Below are 21,238 nucleotides of genomic sequence, written 5' to 3'. Positions count from 1 at the left end.
CCTTGGCATAGCAGCTCACACAACTGCATGGATTACCCTGGCATGCCTCCCTCCTCAATCTAAATTCTCACTGCAGCCCTACTATACCTCAAATTCCCTCCTTACACAGAATTGCTGAGGCCCTCCGTGTTATGGAATAGCACCTCAGCATCGAATGTAAATGGAGGATAAAGCCTGAAACACAGGTGCAGGTACTTATACAAATGAAATGACACAATTTCAGAGATTTTTACTAATCTCATACAGATATGATTTTATGCATACTGACTGAAGTGGTGAGTGAAACCAAGGCCAGGAATCGAACCCAGGTTTCCCCACTTACCATGCAGGTGCATTAGCCATTAAGTCACCTCGGCACAGCAGTTTTAAGTATCATTCACCATTTCAGTCTATATACATAAAATCATATCTATCTGTACGCGGGACCGGTAAAGTGTATGAAATTGTGTAATTTCATTTGTCTAAGTGTCTGCTCCTGGGCTTCAGGCTGGATCCCATTTATTTTCAATGTTGAGATGCTATTCCAGAACAAGGAGGGCCTTGGCAATTTTGTTCTTGTGTAAGGGGATATTTAAGGTAGACTGGGGTGGCAGTGAGAATTTGGATCGAGGAGGGAGGCTTGCCAGGGTACTCCGTGCAATTATGTGAGCTGCTGTGCCGAGATGGTTATCATACCTACCTAGTAAGCAGGACACCCGGGTTTGATTCCTAGCCTTGGTACAAATTTTCATTGATTCCTTCAGTCTATATACACTCCTGGAAATGGAAATAAGAACACATTGACACCGGTGTGTCAGACCCACCATACTTGCTCCGGACACTGCGAGAGGGCTGTACAAGCAATGATCACACGCACGGCACAGCGGACACACCAGGAACCGCGGTGTTGGCCGTCGAATGGCGCTAGCTGCGCAGCATTTGTGCACCGCCGCCGTCAGTGTCAGCCAGTTTGCCGTGGCATACGGAGCTCCATCGCAGTCTTTAACACTGATAGCATGCCGCGACAGCGTGGACGTGAACCGTATGTGCAGTTGACGGACTTTGAGCGAGGGCGTATAGTGGGCATGCGGGAGGCTGGGTGGACGTACCGCCGAATTGCTCAACACGTGGGGCGTGAGGTATCCACAGTACATCGATGTTGTCGCCAGTGGTCAGCGGAAGGTGCACGTGCCCGTCGACCTGGGACCGGACCGCAGCAACGCACAGATGCACGCCAAGACCGTAGGATCCTATGCAGTGCCGTAGGGACCGCACCGCCACTTCCCATCAAATTAGGGACACTGTTGCTCCTGGGGTATCAGCGAGGACCATTCGCAACAGTCTCCATGAAGCTGGGCTACGGTCCCGCACACTGTTAGGCCGTCTTCTGCTCACGCCCCAACATCGTGTAGCCCGCCTCCAGTGGTGTCGCGACAGGCGTGAATGGAGGGACGAATGGAGACGTGTCGTCTTCAGCGATGAGAGTCGCTTTTGCCTTGGTGCCAATGATGGTCGTATGCGTGTTTGGCGCCGTGCAGGTGAGCGCCACAATTAGGACTGCATACGACCGAGGCACACAGGGCCAACACCCGGCATCATGGTGTGGGGAGCGATCTCCTACACTGGCCGTACACCTCTGGTGATCGTCGAGGGGACACTGAATAGTGCACGGTACATCTAAACCGTCATCATACCCATCGTTCTACCATTCCTAGACCAGCAAGGGAGCTTGCTGTTCCAACAGGACAATGCACGTCCGCATGTATCCCGTGCCACCCAATGTGCTCTAGAAGGTGTAAGTCAACTACCCTGGCCAGCAAGATCTCCGGATCTGTCCCCCATTGAGCAGGTTTGGGACTGGATGAAGCGTCGTCTCACGCAGTCTGCACGTCCAGCACGAACGCTGGTCCAACTGAGGCGCCAGGTGGAAATGGCATGGCAAGCCGTTCCACAGGACTACATCCAGCATCTCTACGATCGTCTCCATGGGAGAATAGCAGCCTGCATTGCTGCGAAAAGTGGATATACACTGTACTAGTGCCGACATTGTGCATGCTCTGTTGCCTGTGTCTATGTGCCTGTGGTTCTGTCAGTGTGATCATGTGATGTATCTGACCCCAGGAATGTGTCAATAAAGTTTCCCCTTCCTTGGACAATGAATTCACGGTGTTCTTATTTCAATTTCCAGGAGTGTACGTAAAATCATACCTGTCTGAGACCAATAAAATCTCTGAGACAGTGTCATTTCAGAATGATGAATGTTGAGGTCTTATCTGTCCACATACCAACTGAATCAACTTTTTATGACATATAGTCAGTTTTAAACTTCTACATTGACATTTTTAAAATTTGTTTGTAGTTTGATGAAAATTATTCACTTATAGTAAGATTGCATAATGGCTGAGATACACACCTGGCTTCTGACAAAGAGGTATCATCACAGTCAGTTTTAAATACAAGTCCAAATTCTTAATATGTAGTGTATATAGAAGTGTTGTAGCAACTAAAATGACATTTTCAACACAATTTAACCATCTTCCCCTTCAAGTGGGGATAGGGGAAGAGTGGTTAACTTGTGTAGTAGGTAGAGGTAGAATTACTGCTTACCTGAAAGCAATTGGATCTTACTGACAGACCCTTTACATAACAGATCAGTGTCCTCTATGTAGAGATCAGGTTAGGCATATATGGTTGTTCTGAAAAAAGTCACATAACTCTTTAGGAAACAAAAAAGATTCTAAAGAAAACTTCTAAGACACTAACACACTTAAAGGACTAACAAGAGGCAGAGGTGTGTGTGTGTGTGTGTGTGTGTGTGTGTGTGTGTGTGTGTGTGTGTGTGTGTGTGGAGGGGGGAGTGGTGGTCATCAGTCATACCCAAATACGGTGAATGCAAAATTACCAACATTGTCAATATTAAAACAGGCTGTTAAAATCCTAAGCAGATTATAGTACAATGGCTAAAAAAAAATTACACAAATCAGAAACTTCAAACAATCGTAGCATATTTATCTCATTATCTTCTATAATAGAGGACAGATTAGCTGGTACGCTAACCTCTGCAGTATTGTAAAAAAAAAAAAATCCTGTTAAAATGTGTATTACTGAAATCTACAAGTATTATAAACTGGAGGGGCCTCCTGCTAAAAGCCACGCAGCATCAGATTGTGTCCTATTCAAAGGCAAATACAAAGGGGAGCCTTACAAAACTCTCGTGCAACCCAACAGAGAACACTGCCCAAATATAGGAGACCCACACGAAATGAGACTAAAGAGGTACTGGGCATAAACAGAGAAGAGAAGCGTTATCGGTCTTATACTTTTGACTGACTTATGGGTGGCTGTCACACAAATACTGTAAAACCAGAACTGGCAGACACTTCAACCTAGATGTCAAATATTTTACGAAACCTTTCTCATAAAGTTTCAAGACCCACTATAAACAAGGAATGTAGGAACATACAACAGAAACAATAGCTTTCATATGGACTATGAAAACATTATTTAACTAACTCTAGGGTGCATAGGAACATCTGAGCAGTAATTCTTGTCACATTCCATATGGCAAGAAACTGTGATGCGCAGTACATTGGAAAGTATCCTCTGCCATATGTTTCACACTGATTTATAGAGTATGGATATTGATGTAGGCATCTGCAGTTTTTTATGTTGCTGTTGAAGAACTTCAAAATCTGCAAGAATATTAAAAACCCCACTCCTTAACAAACAAACCAATTTCAGTATTAGTCCAAAAGGAAGAAAAGAGATAAAGGGCTGACACAGCATGTTCCTTTCAGTGCTACCTTGCTCTAGTAAGAGAGGATGAGGCTTGGTCAACTGAAAATCAATTACTAGTAAGTACAACAGATACTATTAAGAACAATGAACAATAAAATGTCAGCAACTTCTCACATGTGAGATTCAACTGTTAAAATAAATATAGTAATCATTATTAAACCAATGAGTGAACAATGCTGTTGGTAAAACATCAAAACTATCAGGGAACTCTTACTGATGGCCACTTGAACTTTCTCTTAGAAAACAATATATTAGCAGTGCCAATCTTGATGATATTAAGGCCTATATGAGGGAGCAATCACAATGAAAATTTGAGTATGAGCCTGGCAACATTATCGGGTTAGTCCTAATGTGTGACAATGGCTCAGACGATTATTTTGCTTGCAGTATGTGCATACATCACACACTAACTATGAAAAATATAAAGGAAGGCCACCACTATGTAACCCTTGACCAATGTTGTCTAGACGTAACATTCTGACAAGTTTCCTACTAATTACCTTTAAGATGAAGGAAACTTTTCAAGAGATTCTAAACGACACTGATAATACGAGATGATTTCACCACCCAAATTCATGACATCCAACATCCCTGCTCAGATAGTAGGTGTATTAATGGAGGAAATATATGCCTTTGGACATAGGTGATATCCTTGATTTTGTACAATCACTAAAGTCTGGTATTTTTCTCTCCAGCCAAGGTCGCAAGTTCATTTTAAACACCCTGGGAAACTGACACTCCCAACTTGTGAAGCAGCAGCAGCATTTAAGGAGGAAAAACAGTCATCAATAGCAGAAACAGCAACACTAACCCTCACAGGATTAAGTGTACCAGTTGACAGTGTAGAAACCTCACCGATAGAAGATCCACCCTCTATGGCAAAAAACAGCACAGTAGTGACTGCAGCTACTCCACATAGGTTGTGCCCGAGATCAAGAAAGTCCTCAGCTGCAAATGGGGATTTTTATAGTACTGGGGCAGAAGGGGGAAGGTTCCAATCAGAATGTAAGTAATGCAGTTAATTACAACAAATGTGGGTATTACCAGCACAACAGCTCCCCCTTCCCTGCAGAAAACTGTTCCTATAATACTGGTATGTCAAAAGAAAGAAAACTCAGTCCCAACAGTGGCAGCACCAAAACCAATCATGTAATTAAAAATAAGCTCAAAATTTTTCATCAAAACATTCAAAGCCTGCTCTATAAGTTAGACCAATTTATTCTAAATATTGATGAACCAACAGGCATAAATTGTGCTCATATTCTCTGTCTGACAGAACACCGTGTCACTGTTGGCATCGAAATGCTCAATATTCCAAACTACATATTAGTTACCTCATTTTGTAGAAAGCATATGTGCAAAGGTGGGGCAGCTATTTACGTGAAAAACAGCCTGTCCTTTAATACAATAGATGTAGAGAAATATTGTGTAGAGAAACACTTTGAGGCATGTGTCACAGAAATAGTAGAAGCTAACAAGAAACTGGCAATTTTAGCAGTATACAGGGCTCCATCTGGTAATTTTAAAGTATTCATGAAACAATTAGATTCTGTGCTATTATATCTCACAAGAAAAAATAGGAACATTATAGTGACTGTAGATTTTAATACAGATTTCCTAGAAAGCTCATCTTCTAAGACAGAGTTTGCAACTTAAATGCATACCTACAATCTTGTCTCCACTGTCAGTTTTCCCACAAGAACTACTGCCACTTCCAGCACTCTAATAGTTGTAGATATCATTAGAACTCATCACATCAAAGGTCAAAAAGTCATAAATGGTCTCCCTGATCATGATGGGCAAATACAATTGACAAATTTAATACAAATCAGAGCAGAGCTGGTGCACAGTGGAAAACCCATTTGAAACATGAATGAGGAAAATATCCAAAACTTCAAATTATGCATTCAGGAGACTGACTGGAGGTATATTTATCTTGAAAATGATGCTAATACAAAATATAATTTATTTACTGATGAATTATCAGGTATATTTGAAAGTGTCTTTCCAAAAAAAGGTCTGCAGACTACAGAACAGGCAATCAAGGAAAAAACCATGGCTCACCAAGGGCATCAAAATATCATGCCAGAGAAAAAGAGAACTATATATAATATCCATACAATCCAATAATCTCCTCCAGATGAACTATTATAGGACATACTGTAAAATTTTAACTAAAGTCATTAAAAAATCTAAAAGTATGAGCATAGAATCTGAAATTAATTGTTCAAATAATAAAATTAACACAATTTGGGATGTAATAAAGAGGGAAACAGGTACTGCACCATCTGACAATGTAAAAACTGCTGACCTAAAAATTAACGATTTGTAAATAACTGATAGTAAACAGATAGCAGACACATTTAACAACCACTTACTAACTGTCACTTCTCAAATAGGGTGCAGTGGTGACCTAAGGGAAGCTGCAGATATTCCGAAACTTAACCTCCCACAAAGTTTTAATGATATAAATGTACCACCCATATTAATGAAATAAGAAAATAATTCACTCATTGAAAAGTAAAGGATCTTCAGGTATAGATAACACCTATAGTAAACTGTTGAAAGCCTGCAGTAATGATGCGAGTGTAGTACTTACTCACATTTGCAACACGTCTCTTTGTGAGGGAGTTGTTCCAGAGAGAATGAAATGTGCCATTGTGAGACCTCTTTTCAAGTCTGGCGATGCTACAGATGTCAAAAATTATTGTCCTCTGTCTCTCTTAACAACATTTGCAAAGGTTGTTGAAAAGGTAGTGTATAACAGGATTGTGGGACATCTTGATAAACTTAATATTATTAACCATAGACAGTTTGGTTTTCAAAAAGGGGTTTCCACAGAGTGTGCCATATACTCACTCACTAATGAGGTCTTGGAGTCTATTAATAGTAAGAAGTCACCAGTTAGTGTCTTCCGTGAGCTTTCCAAGGCCTTTGATTCTGTAAACACAATACAAATAAAAATATAAAGTGCAAAATACTCTAGGAGAAGGCCTATCATTACGGAATAAAAGGGCCTATAGGTAACAGGCTAAAATCAGATCTTGAAGACAGGAAACAAAAGGTGGTTCTAAATGGCTGCAACGAAGGATTCAGAATGGGGCAAAATACAGCATGGAGTTCCCCAGGGATCTGTCCTTAGACCCTCGGTATTTTTAATATGTTCTTGATGTGCCCCTGTTCATTCGTAAAAATTGTGAATGTTTGCTGGTGATACAAGCATTGTAGAAGACGGTTAAGTCTACTGCTGATCTGGATACTGACGTTAATGATATACTCAGAGAAGTTAGGCTTGGTTTTTAACTAATTCTCTTTCAGTTAATATTAAAAAAAACTAATTTTATACAGTTCCACACAAAAAATAAAACTCCAGAAAATATAGCAATTGCTCATGACAACCAGGAACTAGAATAGGTGCACTCCACTAAACTCCTAGGGGTTCACATTGACAATAGGCTCAACTGGGAACAGCATGTGCCCCATACTCTAAAAAGGCTTTCATCAGCAACTTTTGCTTTAAGAATCATTACTCATTTTGAGGACATCAACATTTTAAAATCAACTTACTTTGGATACTTTCACTCATTAATGAGTTATGGAATAATCTTCTGGGGTAATTCAACAGCCCAAAAATAAATCTTAACTGTAAGAAGAAAGCAGTCAGAATCATGTGCGGGGTTCCTCCATGAACCTCATGTAGAAAACTTTTCACACAGTTAGTACATATACACACATATCAGTACATATACTCTCTGATGAATGTTGTTAATAAAGACTATTCTCAGTATGAAACAAATTGTTCATACCATAACTACAATACTAGAGGTAAGGATGATCTACATGTTGGAACTATCACTTGTACAGAAGGGAGTCAAGTATGCTGCTATAAATACTTTTAATGCATTGCCTAATTATATTAAATGTACAAGAGGAAATGAAACGTTGTTCAAAGGTACGTTAAAAAAATACCTGCTTGCCCATCCACTGTACTCCTTAGATGAATTCCTTTCCAGAAATAATGCACTCCCTTAATAATAGACACATTTAGCCTCTTAGTTATTAAATGGATGATATAATTTTATGTTAATGTTATAGTGTTAATATTATAATGGTTCAAATGGCTCTGAGCACTATGGGACTCATACAAACTGTATTTTTATCTTGTAAATATCTAACCATGTCCAATATCCTTGTATATATTCTATAGATATAGGATTTGAAGGACTAAATAAATAAATAAATAAAAACTTCTGAGGTCATCAGTCCCCTAGAACTTCGAACTACTTAAACCTAACCAACCTAAGGACATCACATACATCCATGCCCGAGGCAGGATTCGAACCTGCGAACGTAGAGGTCGCGCGGTTCCAGACTGTAGCGCCTAGAACCGCTCGGCCACTGCGGCCGGCTGATAATATTATAGTTATAATGTTATAGAGCGCATTGCTATACTAGTTAAATGACAGCTTGTAAATGAGAAAAAGTGATACTTATTAATACCTATATCATTGTATTATTTGTAGCATTAATTGTATTTGTACAATTATATTGACACGTTCTACATCCAGGCGAATCACTCGCATGTACGGATCCATGGAATACGCATACCAAATAAATAAAAAAATTAACTTTTGGCCTATAAGCTCTAATATTTCGTCTCCACACCAAGCTGACACTCTTAACGAAATAAAATCGTCTTTAGTTACGCCGGATACGACAAATGTTTGCAAACTGCTGCTACCCTAAAGTAAAACTTGTGAGGGAGGGTTCTAGTGCCTTAGCTTCTCGTCATAACAATTATATTTACTATGTCAAGATACGTTCTTACTCACGCTGTAATAGAAAAGTTATCATGAGCTGTTACCATTAGTGAGTATTAGCTATAACGACATCTCATTATTGTTCTTCTTACTACATAAAACGAGATACCAGGACGTATATTATTAAGTGAGGTTATGCCGATCTGAAACGAACCGCCTGCAAATTTTGATACATAAACAAAACCATGGCAACGGGGAGTGCAGCCAACAGAAAACGAAATTCGTTAAGAGAAATTTCATCTCCAAATTCCCTTCAGCGACAAGAAGACCTTTCAACGTATTTTGTCAGATCACATCCAACTTCAGAGTTGGGATATGATCATACTCTCGCAGTAGAAAAAGCTGGTATTTCCATTTTGTCTTTTATAGCGTCCTACACACGTTCCGCTTCATGAGGCAACCGACCAATAAACGGTAACTGTAATTGTATAGGTAAAGGCTTTTCAGACGATCGACAAACCGATTTTTCAGCTCTGACGGTCGGTTGGGTGCAGCTCAATATTTATTGAGATCTCTGTTAAAGCGGATCATAGGCGGTCGATAATATTGCACAATAATATTGGGTAATATTATGGACTTTAGCCCTAGACTGTTGAATAATATTGTCAGTAATAACATGCAATAATATTGTGGTTCGGATTATTGGACGAAGAAGATTGGTGCTGTTATAATTGCTCTGCTCTGCTGCGAGCAGAAAAAAAAGGAGCGTCAAAGATCACTAACGAAAACTTGTTGAGTTGTTGAGAGACTCGAGGTTGAATGAAAAAGAGATATAAATTGTGTGTTGATGGTCCAGCAGTTAGTACGTTATTGGAAATTTTCTCCTTACATTGGCGTCGCCAAACAGATTGCTGCTCTCCCTCCCGCCACGCGTGGTATAAACTTTTGCGAACGCCCGTATTCCAATCATCAAAACACAAAATCTACACCCATGCAAACCGTCGTGAGATGCAATGCAGATTGAACATACGCCACATTGTGCAAGTTATTGGGATGGAGCATGAGAAGAATTATTGTTTGAACGCCTCTGCGCGTGCAGTAACTATTCTAATCTTGTTCTCACGATCACAATGTGAGTGATACGTAGGCGATTGTAATATATTCCTAGAGTCACCATTTAAATCCGGTTCTTGAAACTTTGTTAGTAGACTTTCTCGCGATAGTTTACGTCTTGAGAGTCTTTCAGTTCAGTTTCTTCTGTATCTCTGTGACAGAAAAAAAACACACAACGTGATCATTTGTGACGCCCTCCTCCGCATACATTCAAAATCCCTTGTTAATCCTATTTAGTACGGGTTCCAAACACTTGAGCAGTAGACTAAGATGAATTGCACAGGCATTTGTAAGCAATCTCCTTTGTAGACTGATTGCACTTTCCCAGTATTCTACCAATAAACTGAAGTCTCCCATCTACTTCACACACGACTGAGCCTTTGTGATCATTCCTTTTCTTATCCCTATAGTAGGTTACTCCCCAGTAATTATATGAGCTGGCTGATTCCAACAGTGGCCCATTGATATTGCAGTCATAAGATACTATGTTTCTTCGTTTTGTGAAGTGCACAGTTCTACATTTCTGAAGATTTAAAGTAAGTTGCCAGTCTTTGTATCACTCTGAAACCTTATCAAGCTCTGATTGAATATTTAGGCTGCTTCTTTCAGACAGTACTTCATTATAAATAACTGCATCATCTGCAAAAAGCCAGATTTTACTATTAATATTGTCTACAAGGACATTAACATACAACATCCGCGCACACAGAGGCATTCAAACAACGATTTTTCCCCTGCACCTTATGTGAATGAAACTGTAAGAACCCGTAATAATGGGTACAATGGGACATACCCTCTGCCATGCACCTCAAGGTGGTTTGCAGAATATATATGTAGATGCAGATGTAGAATTTGATGGTGACTCTCTATCCAAGATAACATGCTGTGTCCTCCAAACTAACTAGTCCTCAGTCCAGTCACAAATTTCACTTGATACTCCATATGACTGAACTGTTGACGACAAGCATAGATGTAGCTGGTACTGAGTCAAATGCTTTTCAGAAATCAAGGAATACTGCATCTCCCTAATTGCCTTGATCCAAAGCTTGCAGTATGCCATATGAAAAAAGTGGAAGGTGGGTTTCACATGATTGATGGCTTTGGAATCCATGCTAGTTGGCATTGAGGATGTCAGTCTGTGCAAGATACCTCCTTATGTTTGATCTCAGAATATCTTCTAAGATTCTACTACAAATTGATGCCAAACATATTGGACTGTAGTTTTGTGGATCACTTCTGCTACACTTCTTGTAGATGAGTGTTACCTGTGCTTTTTTGCAAGAACTGGACACAGTCTTTTATTAAAGGGACGTACAATAGACTACAGTTAGACGAGGGCCTAACTCAGCTGCAAACCTAAAATTGATAGCAGTAAGATTTTTGTGGAAAATTTAAGTGTATATCGAAAGGATAGGCAAATGGGAAATGTTGTTGTTGTTGTTGTTGTGGTCTTCAGTCCTGAGACTGGTTTGATGCAGCTCTTCATGCTAATCTATCCTGTGCAAGCTCCTTCATCTCCCAGTACCTACTGCAACCTACATCCTTCTGAATCTGCTTAGTGTATTCATCTTGGTCTCCCCCTATGATTTTTTACCCTCCACGCTGCCCTCCAATGCTAAATTTGTGATCCCTTGATGCCTCAGGACATGTCCTAAAAACCGATCCCTTCTTCTAGTCAAATTGTGCTACAAACTTCTCTTCTCCCCAATCCTATTCAAGACCTCCTCATTAGTTACGTGATCTACCCACCTAATCTTCAACATTCATCTGTAGCACCACATTTCGAAAGCTTCTATTCTCTTGTTGTCCAAACTATTTATTGTCCTTGTTTCACTTCCATACATGGCTACACTCCATACAAATACTTTCAGGAACGACTTCCTGACTTAAATCTATACTCAATGTTAACAAATTTCTCTTCTTCAGATGAATGGGAAATGGGTGTGGTGTATTTGTTGCAGTAGGTAAGAAACTCAAATCCACTGAGATAGAAATTAAAGCTGCATTTGAGATTGTTTGGGCAAGGCTCAATATCAGGGATGGGCGCAAAATGATGATTGGATCCTTCTGTTGCCAAACAGACTTGTCTCTTAATGTCTCCAAAAACCTCAGTTCACTTGTACATAAGATAGTCATACTCTAATCATTGGTGGAGACTTTAATCATCCAACAATTACAGGTTTGTTAGTGCTGGGTGAGATGAGACATCCCATGAAACAGTACTAAATGGCTTCTCTGAAAACTATCTGTAACAGGTAGTTAGAAACCCCGTCCATGATGGAAATATATTTGATCTAACGGTAACAAATAGAGCTGACCTCTTTGAGGATGTCCACATCGAAACTGGTATCAGTAGCCATTATGTGGTTGTGGCAACAATGATTACCAGACTATAAAAGGACAACCAAGCCAAGTAAAATAATGCAATCAAATACACAGTAGACCATGGTTCCACTGCATCAGCTATTTATCTGTTACGCTACAATACCTTTCTACTAGCAATTCTTTTGAAGACTTGAAATTTGCAAGTGTAGTTTTACTTTGCAGTATTTCAGTCATAGTTAAGGAGAAGTGTCATGCAATAATATGTGCACTAAAGGATCATAACGTCCCAATCACCCAACTAAAGTTACTGTTAGTCTTCTGTCACTGCATGTGGTAATAAACACTGTTCAAATATGGCAACTGAACATGACAAGAATGTGAGGTGAACCACACTTAGATGACAGAGTTTTGGTGAAGTCTAACGACTGCAAATTTTTGTGGGATACACTGTGCAAGGAGTGTAGCAATAAAGATGCAAGAAATGAAGCACTTGCTCTGTTTTTTAATGGCATACAGACGACAGAGATGTGAGTAAAAGTGCTTTGATTGTAGATATACAGATAACTGACAGACTTTTATTCATGAAATACACCTACTTACTTTACTGGTAAAAATGTGTAAATAATCAAGCCATATGCCATGCATCGTGATATGAAGAGCAGGGCTCAACTTATTTTTTTATACTTCTGACAGTTATGAAATGCTTCATTTCTTTGTATCTGTTACTATATTTGTTACATGATATAAGCCACCACTGTTTGTAATCTCTCTGCTTCAAATTTGAAATAAATTTCTAAAACTTACAGGGCTCATCTTTTATTAATTTGAAATGAGTTTTGTAAACTTACGAGGACATTTTTCAGAATAAAAACAGTCTTGGTTGCAAAATTATTAAATATCAATAACATGTTCCACCCTTTGTGGCACATCAGACAATCTGATATTAATTAACTTTGGAACCAAGACTGTTTTTATTCTGAAATGATTAGATACCAGTTGTTGTGCCACCCTGTCCCAATTAAATGGATTTTTTTTTTATAAGGCACATCTTTTATGCTGTATACATAAATAAGTGCATAACATTAACATTAACATAATTTATTTTATTGGATTTGCTTCACCATGACATATTCCTTCAGGTTCCTATAAATGGTGTACAACAATAATAGAAATTCTTTGCTGGAGCAGTACATAATATAAAGGAAAGGCAGCAACTCACCTGTTGCATTAATGCACTATAGGTGAGTGGTTGCTTTCCCTTATTTTACATATTGTAAATGATGTAGGCTTCAGTAATCATTCTACACAGTAACTATTGAGTTACAGATGCACTGAATTACCAGTAGAAGTGTACTAAGTTGTCAATAGAAACCATAAAGTAGCTCTCTACAGTTTACAGCTTCTCTCATCATACTACCAATATTCTTTTTCGTCAAACATGGCTTGATAAGCTTTAGGAGTCAGAATAGCATTTATGACCCATTTTTAAACAATTTTGCAAGTTGTTGGATCCTAGGCTGTTCATTAATGAAGTGTGAGTGAATTTTTTCCTTTGAGGAAGCCATTTCTTTTTCCACCACTTTCTTTCTCTTTTTCAGGCCTTGTCAGTTTTCAAACAGTCATTTTTAACCCCAATTGATATTTCAAACTTAGGTACCAGTGAAATGAAGTAAAACTGAAAGAAGACAAGAATTTCTGGGCAGACGAGTATAGGGTAATACCACCAGCAGCAGAAAATGGTATAACAATTGTAGAATTCATTATGAATAGGAAGGCAGGGCAGGGAGTTAGTTACAGTGAATGGTTCAGTGATAGGGTTGTTCTCACCAAAATCAACAACAAACCAACACTGACAGCAATAATTCAAGTGTACATGACTAGGTCACAAGCAGGAGATGAAGAGATAGAGAAGGTATATGAGGATACTGAACAGGTTATTCAATATGTAAAGGGAGACAATAGTCTAATAGTCACTGTGGATTGGAATGCAGTTGCAGGGGAAGGAGTAGAAGAAAGTGTTACAGGAGAATATGGTCTTGGTAGTAGGAATGAGAGAGGAGAAAGACTAACTGGATTCTGCAATAAAGTTCAGCTAGTCAACTGAATGGAATCAGAATCAAAAAATGAGGTGGTAGACTTTGAAAAGGCTGGGAGATATAGGATGATTCCAGTTAGATCACATCATGTTCAGACAGAGATTCTGAAATCAGGTATTGCATTGTAAGTCTTACCCTGGATCAGGTATAGATCAGATTACTGTTGAATATATTAAAAACAAAGATTCCAAGACTTACCAAGCGGGAAAGCGCCGGTAGACAGGCAGAATAAATAAAACACACACACAGAATTTCTAGCTTTCGCAAGCGACGGTTGCTTCTTCAGGAAAGAGGGAAGGAGAGGGAAAGACGAAAGGATGTGGGTTTTAAGGGATAGGGTAAGGAGTCATTCCATTCCCGGGAGCGGAAAGACTTCCCTTAGGGGGAAAAAAGGACAGGTGTACAATCGCACACACACACATATCCATCTGCACATACACAGACACAAGCAGACATTTGTAAAGGCAAAGAGTTCGGGCAGAGATGATCTCTTCTTTAACATTCTTTTCTCAGTCAGTTTGCTAAATGATGAGATTAGGGCAATGGGTCTGTAGTTTTGAACGTGCTTTCTTTCCCCCTTTTTTTGAGTAAAGGTTAACTTCAGCTAGTTTCAACTTGTCAGGAATGCACAGTCTTTGAGAACACAGTTTATTGGATGAACTAATGGTTTCACTGGTCCATGTTTGCATCTCTTTAATAGATAAGGAGAAATTACATCTAATTAACTGGATTTTTTTTATTTCTGAGGCTGTCAATAAGCTGCAGAATGTCACCCGTGCTTATAGCAAGTAATGTACTGCAGTTCTGTTCATCAGTGGACCCAAATGTATGCTATGTATCTGGTGTCATGCAGACACCATTTTCAACAGTGTCTATGAAGTAATTATTAAAACTGTTGCTAACTAGAATGAGGTCAGCAATGACATCATTATTCACTGTTAATTCTACATTATTAATTTTAGTTTCTGTTGCATTGTTTCGGATTTTATGTACAGTTGATCAACAGAATGTTGAGACATTATCTAAGCTTTGTATCTGTTGGTCAAGTCTTCATTTTATGTAGAGCTGATCAGTGAGACTCTGAGACATTATCTGACGTTTATATCTGTTGGTTAAATCTTTCTGCTTTCAATCTCCTAACTTTTTTGTAGCACTGACATTTGTACTGCTTGTAGAGTTGATGTGATCATTCCTAGAACATCATGTCTGTCTTGTTTATGTCTGACAGGTGGTTTGTATTCAAAATTTTTCTTTGGCCAGCAATAATCTAGCATTCTGAACAAATGCCCATATCACTTCAATGATTACTTTCAGGTCTATCTGTTGCTGTTCTGGTCTTCAGTCCTGAGACTGGTTTGATGCAGCTCTCCATGCTACTCTATCCTGTGCAAGCTTCTTCATCTCCCAGTACCCACTGCAACCCACATCCTTCTGAATCTGCTTAGTGTAGTCATCTCTTGGTCTCCCTCTACGATTTTTACCCTCTACGCTGCCCTCCAATACTAAATTGGTGATCCCTTGATGCCTCAGAACATGTCCTAGCAACCGATCCCTTCTTCTGGTCAAGTTGTGCCACAAACTTCTCTTCTCCCCAATCCTATTCAATACTTCCTCATTAGTTATGTGATCTACCCATCTAATCTTCAGCATTCTTCTGTAACACCACATTTCGAAAGCTTCTATTCTCTTCTTGTCCAAACTATTTATCATCCATGTTTCACTTCCATACATGGCTACACTCCATACAAATACTTTCAGAAATGACTTCCTGACACTTAAATCTATACTCGATGTTAACAAATTTCTCTTCTTCAGAAACGCTTTCCTTGCCATTGCCAGTCTAGATTTTATATCCTCTCTACTTCGACCATCATCAGTTATTTTGCTCCCCAAATAGCAAAACTCCTTTACTACTCGTACTTTAAGTGTCTCATTTCCTAATCTAATTCCTTCAGCATCACCCGACTTAATTCGACTGCATTCCATTATCCGCGTTTTGATTTTGTTGATGTCCATTTTATATCCTCCCTTCAAGACACTATCCATGGATTTTAATACCTACTACAAATTTTTCTTTTGTTTCCTTTACTGCTTTTTCAATATACAGACTGAATAACATTGGGGAGAGACTACAACCCTGTCTCACTCCCTTCCCAACCACTGCTTTCCTTTCATGTCCCTCGACTCTTATAACTGCCATCTGGTTTCTGTACAAATTGTAAATAGTCTTTTGCTCCCTGTATTTTACCCCCGCCACCTTCAGAATTTGAAAGAGAGTATTCCAGTCAGCATTGTCAAAAGCTTTCTCTAAGTCTATAAATGCTAGAAACGTAGGTTTGCCCTTCCTTAATCTAGCTTCTAAGATAAGTCGTAGGGTCAGTATTGCCTCACGTGTTCCAACATTTCTACGGAATCCAAACTGGTCTTCTCCGAGGTCGGCTTCTACTAGTTTTTCCATTCGTCTGTAAAGAATTCGCGTTAGTATTTTGCAGCTGTGACTTATTAAACTGATAGTTCGGTAATTTTCACATCTGTCAACACCTGCTTTCTTTGGGATTGGAAACCTTATATTCTTCTTGAAGTCTGAGGGTATTTCGCCTGTCTCATACATCTTGCTCACCAGATGGTAGAGTTTTGTCAGGACTGGCTCTCCCAAGGCCGTCAGAATTTCCAATGGAATGTTGTCTACTCCGGGGGCCTTGTTTCGACTCAGGTCTTTCAGTGCTCTGTCAAACTCTACACGCAGTATCGTATCTCCCATTTCATCTTCATCTACACCCTCCTCCAATACCATAATTTTGTTCTCAAGTACATCGCCCTTGTATAGACCCTCTATATACTCCTTCCACCTTTCTGCTTTCCCTTCTTTGCTTATAACTGGGTTTCCATCTGAGCTCTTAATATTCATACAAGTGGTTCTCTTTTCTCCAAAGGTCTCTTTAATTTTCCTGTAGGCAGTATCTATCTTACCCCTAGTGAGATAAGCCTCTACATTCTTACATTTGTCCTCTAGCCATCCCTGCTTAGCCATTTTGCACTTCCTGTCGATCTCATTTTTGAGACGTTTGTATTCCTTTTTGCCTGCTTCATTTACTTCATTTTTATATTTTCTCCTTTCATCAATTAAGTTCAATATTTCTTCTGTTACCCAAGGAGTTCTACTAGCCCTCGTCTTTTTACCTAGTTGATCCTCTGCTGCCTTCACTACTTCATCAGGTCCATCTATCATTGTCTTATGTGCCCTCATTCTAACTCTTACTTCATCATTAGCGTTTCTTCTCAATTTTTAATAATTTGGCACTCCTTAATAAATAATCCATTTCCACAGCTATTAAGACTTCTTTTAAGGTCAGCATTTAAAATCCACAGTTTTGATCCACAGATTAGGACAGATGCAACCATTAGACTACAACTCATTTCTTATTGTTCTTAAACATGTTCTTGTCCCATGAAAAAAGAATTCATACTCACTATTACTTTTAAGCTTTGTTCTATTCTGTATTTTACCTCTGTGTTATTCAATCCATTTTTGTCAGTGGTTATTTAAATTTTTCTATCTGTTACATAACTGCTTCATCACTGATGTGAACTTCAAATCTACTGCCACTATTTACCACCATATATTTGGTTTCTGTTAGACTCAGTTGTAGTCCTCATTTGTCATATTTCTGATACAAATATCATATCATGAACTCAAGGTCATGTTCATCGTGTGTTAGAATGGCTTGATCATCAGCAAATCTTTATGTAAACACCTTTACATAATTAACAATGATACCCATTCTTCCACAGCTGTTCTTCCATCTTCAAAGAATCTCTTCTCCACATTTAATAAAGTGGCTGACATACTGCAATCTTTCTTGTAATCTGTACCTTATATTCTCTGTATATTTCAATACTAATCTGTAAAAGATGGTCATCCATATCTATATTTACATCCATATCTTTCAAAGTTCCCCACAGGTTTGCTCTACGAACTGCGTCAACACTTTTGCTAAAGCTACAAATGCAATATGTAACCACTTCCCTAGTGCTATAAATTTCTCCATTAACTATTGTAATTTAAAGAAGTTATCTCTACAGGATCTGTTCTATCTGAGCCCACCCTGGTATTCCCCAATAATATTGTGGCCAACATCCTGCCTCATTTTCCCACACATAATTTTGTCAAATAAGCAGCTCATTGAGCAGTTCACAATGATACATGTGTAAGCAGTTAGAGCCTCTTCTTGAAAATGGAAACCATATTTTACATTTTCCATCCTGATGGAATTTCAATCCATTGACAACAGTTGTTCATAATGTTCATCACTCTTTTCTTCAAATTGTGCCCTCCAGTTTTCATTAATCCTGCAGGAATATTTCCAGGACCAGTTGAGAGACCATTCTTCAATTTAGCTAATGCACTTACACTTCATCCATTGTAAGGGTCATATTTTGAACAGTTTTTCTTTTCCAGTCTTACCCTCTTCCTCTTTTGTGTAATGGGGATTGTCTTCAATAAAAGATCTGTATAATGATTTTTCCATTCCCTTAAGACAATTAAGTTGTCCACAGTTTGTTTACTAGTGTTTCCTTCATACCAATAATTACCCTCCACATTTCTGTAGTTTGTGATCCACCTATTAAACTCTCAACCTGAATGCATTTCTGTTCCAAATTCTCATCATTTTCTGATTTATCTCTATCTCTCCCAATTCACAGTCTGGTACTTATGTCTATACTGGAGAAATTTAATAGATAACCTTTTTAATATAATTTCTGCTAGTCCCAAATTATTTTCTTTAAGTCATCCAATATCCATGTTGGGTCCTCTTTGCCTACACTCTCACCCTCCGTTCCCAGGAGGCCCTCCTATGTGTAGAGCAATGTTTGTAACTGCTTGTTTAATATTCTCATATTCCCTTTCAACATTGTCATCTTCTGGCATTATTTTTAATTCAAACTCTAATCTTCATTGAAATAAGTGATGTATACTGAGTTGCTTCAAGAGAAAGAGCTTTTACTGTGTCTGCTCCAGTTTCTCTTCATTTCCCTGGATAGTTAGTTGTCCAGTTTTTAATGGTTTTCTTTTAAGTGGATATTTCATCTTTGATAATAAGCAGTGATCAGATCCACAATTGGCTCCCCATATGGCTCTACAGTCTTGCACTACCATTTTTGATCTTCGCTTAGTAATGATATAATCAATTAATCCTTCCCGTGTATATCTTTGAATACATTTATTTGAATAATGTATGTTCAGAATTCTCAAATTATTCTGGTTATAGAATTCTACAAGATTTTTCTCCAGAGCTAACAACAATTTCTGTCTTCCTACTACTGCATTGTTTACTTATGAGCCCACTCTAGTATTTAAGTCTTGTGCTATTATTACAACTTGGATGGTTTTAATTTTTTGAGTAGGTGGATTAATTACTGGTTTGCTGTGACATATCATCATTGACTGCATAGACTGCTGTTATAACTATTTCAATTCCATATTACTTGATGGAGTTGTTGACAATTCTGTCATATAAAAATGCATAGTCTGTGATGTAAGTGCTCAGAGCTTTGTTAATTAGAATGGAAACACCTGCTTTTGTCCATTTATGCCTATCAACTCCAGGCCAAAAATGGATAAAATTCCCAAATTTCTGATCTCCTTTGCCTTCTTTTAGTTTCAGACAAAAGAATTATGTCCAGATTCAGTCGATTCATTTCATTCTCAGTATTTTTTTTAAAAAATAAAATAGAAAGAAACTTCCACATAGGAAAAATATATTAAAAACAAAGATTCCAAGACTTACCAAGCGGGAAAGCGCCGGCAGACAGGCACATGAACAAAACACACAAACACACACACAGAATTGCTAGCTTTCGCAACCGATGGTTGCTTCTTCAGGAAGGAGAGGGAAAGACGAAAGGATGTGGGTTTTAAGGGAGAGGGTAAGGAGTCATTCCAATCCCGGGAGCGGAAAGACTTCCCTTGGGGGAAAAAAAAGGACAGATGTACACTCGCACACACACACACACACACACACATTCTTCTTCTGCAGACTAAATATTCAGCACTGTAAATGACTGTCTGTCTGCTTAAAAAGTGTGAAACCAAACAATGGAAAATCCAAGAAGGAATAATGACAATATTGTGAAAAGGATAGATTGCTACTCACCATATAATGGAGATGTTGAGTCGCAGACACACACATAACAAAAAGACTGCAAAACGTATGAGATTTTTGGCCAAAAATCCTTCTTCTAAAGTAGACAACACACCACACATTCACACAGGCACAACTCACACAAACAAGACCACTGTCTCTGGCCACCGAGGGTGGCCTGCGAACAACTGTGCATGATGAGAGAAGCAGACTGGGTGGTGGGGCTAAGGAGGAGGCTGGGGTGGGGAGGGGAAGGAATAGCAGAGTAGGGGTGAAGAACAGAAAAGTACTGCTTGTTGGACATGCAGGGACATGGTGGGGAGAGGGTAGGGCAGCTAGGTGCAGCTAGGAGGTTAGGTGGGAGAGGTAGGGGAGGGGGGGGGGGGGGTGAAGGAAAGGACTGTACAGGAGGGAAAAAACTTCTGTGGATATGTAGGTGGAATGGAATTGGAAGGCTGTGTAGTGCTGGAGTAGCAGCATGGAGGGGATAAGTGGGTGAAGTACAGGGACTAACAAAAGTTGAGGCCAGTGGGGGTTAAGGGAAGTTGGGATATACTGCAAAGAGAGTTCCCAACTGTGCAATTCAGAAGAGGTGGTGTCGGTAGAAAGGATCCAGATGGCGCAGTCTGTGAAGCAGTCATTGAATTGAGGAACACTATGTTGGGCAGCACTCTCAGCAACTGAGTGTTCCAGCAGTCTCTGCCATGGTTTTGACAACCTCCCATTGTGCCCTGAAATGAGGAATGTCCTACCCATTGTCCTTCCCACCCCTCCTACAGTGGTATTCCACGAGCCACCCCTGCTACCAACCTCTTGCCTTATGGATTATATCCCTGTAATAAGACCTAGGTGCATAACCAGTCCATGCATACCACCACCCCCACCACCACCACCAACAACAACAACAACGATCCCTCCAGTCCATTTACAAGCATAACATATCCCATTAAAGGCAGGGCTACCTGTGAGAGCAGTCATGTGGTCTGCAAGCTGATCGTCACAGGGTTATTTGGTAACCGTGATA

The 21,238-nt window shown here is 39.3% G+C and overlaps 1 protein-coding gene and 1 long non-coding RNA gene across 16 annotated transcripts in view; one reads left to right on the top strand and one right to left on the bottom strand.

Annotated features, from left to right (window-relative positions):
• Positions 1–8,782, bottom strand: part of LOC126354432 (serine/threonine-protein kinase dyf-5) — a 230,593-nt gene extending 221,811 nt beyond the window's left edge. For 2 of the 15 annotated variants that reach the window (XM_050004096.1, XM_050004086.1), the window contains exons 1-2: positions 8,610–8,782; positions 2,587–2,675 (exon numbers count right to left, since the gene is read on the bottom strand). The gene's annotated coding sequence lies outside the window, so the exon portion shown is untranslated. Of the gene's footprint in view, positions 1–2,586; positions 2,676–6,636; positions 6,720–8,277 lie in introns of those variants that run through there. The other 13 variants (XM_050004080.1, XM_050004092.1, XM_050004097.1 and 10 more) reach the window with 11 other exon arrangements.
• A 141-nt stretch (positions 8,783–8,923) lies between these two features.
• Positions 8,924–21,238, top strand: part of LOC126354436 (uncharacterized) — a 67,183-nt gene continuing 54,868 nt past the window's right edge. The window contains exon 1 of the long non-coding RNA XR_007565332.1: positions 8,924–9,011. This is a non-coding gene — a long non-coding RNA (uncharacterized LOC126354436). The remainder of the gene's footprint in view (positions 9,012–21,238) is intronic.

Source organism: Schistocerca gregaria, chromosome 3 (assembly GCF_023897955.1).
Source record: "Schistocerca gregaria isolate iqSchGreg1 chromosome 3, iqSchGreg1.2, whole genome shotgun sequence".
Lineage (NCBI taxonomy): Eukaryota > Metazoa > Arthropoda > Insecta > Orthoptera > Acrididae > Schistocerca > Schistocerca gregaria.
This window is presented reverse-complemented; position numbering and strand designations above follow the sequence as displayed.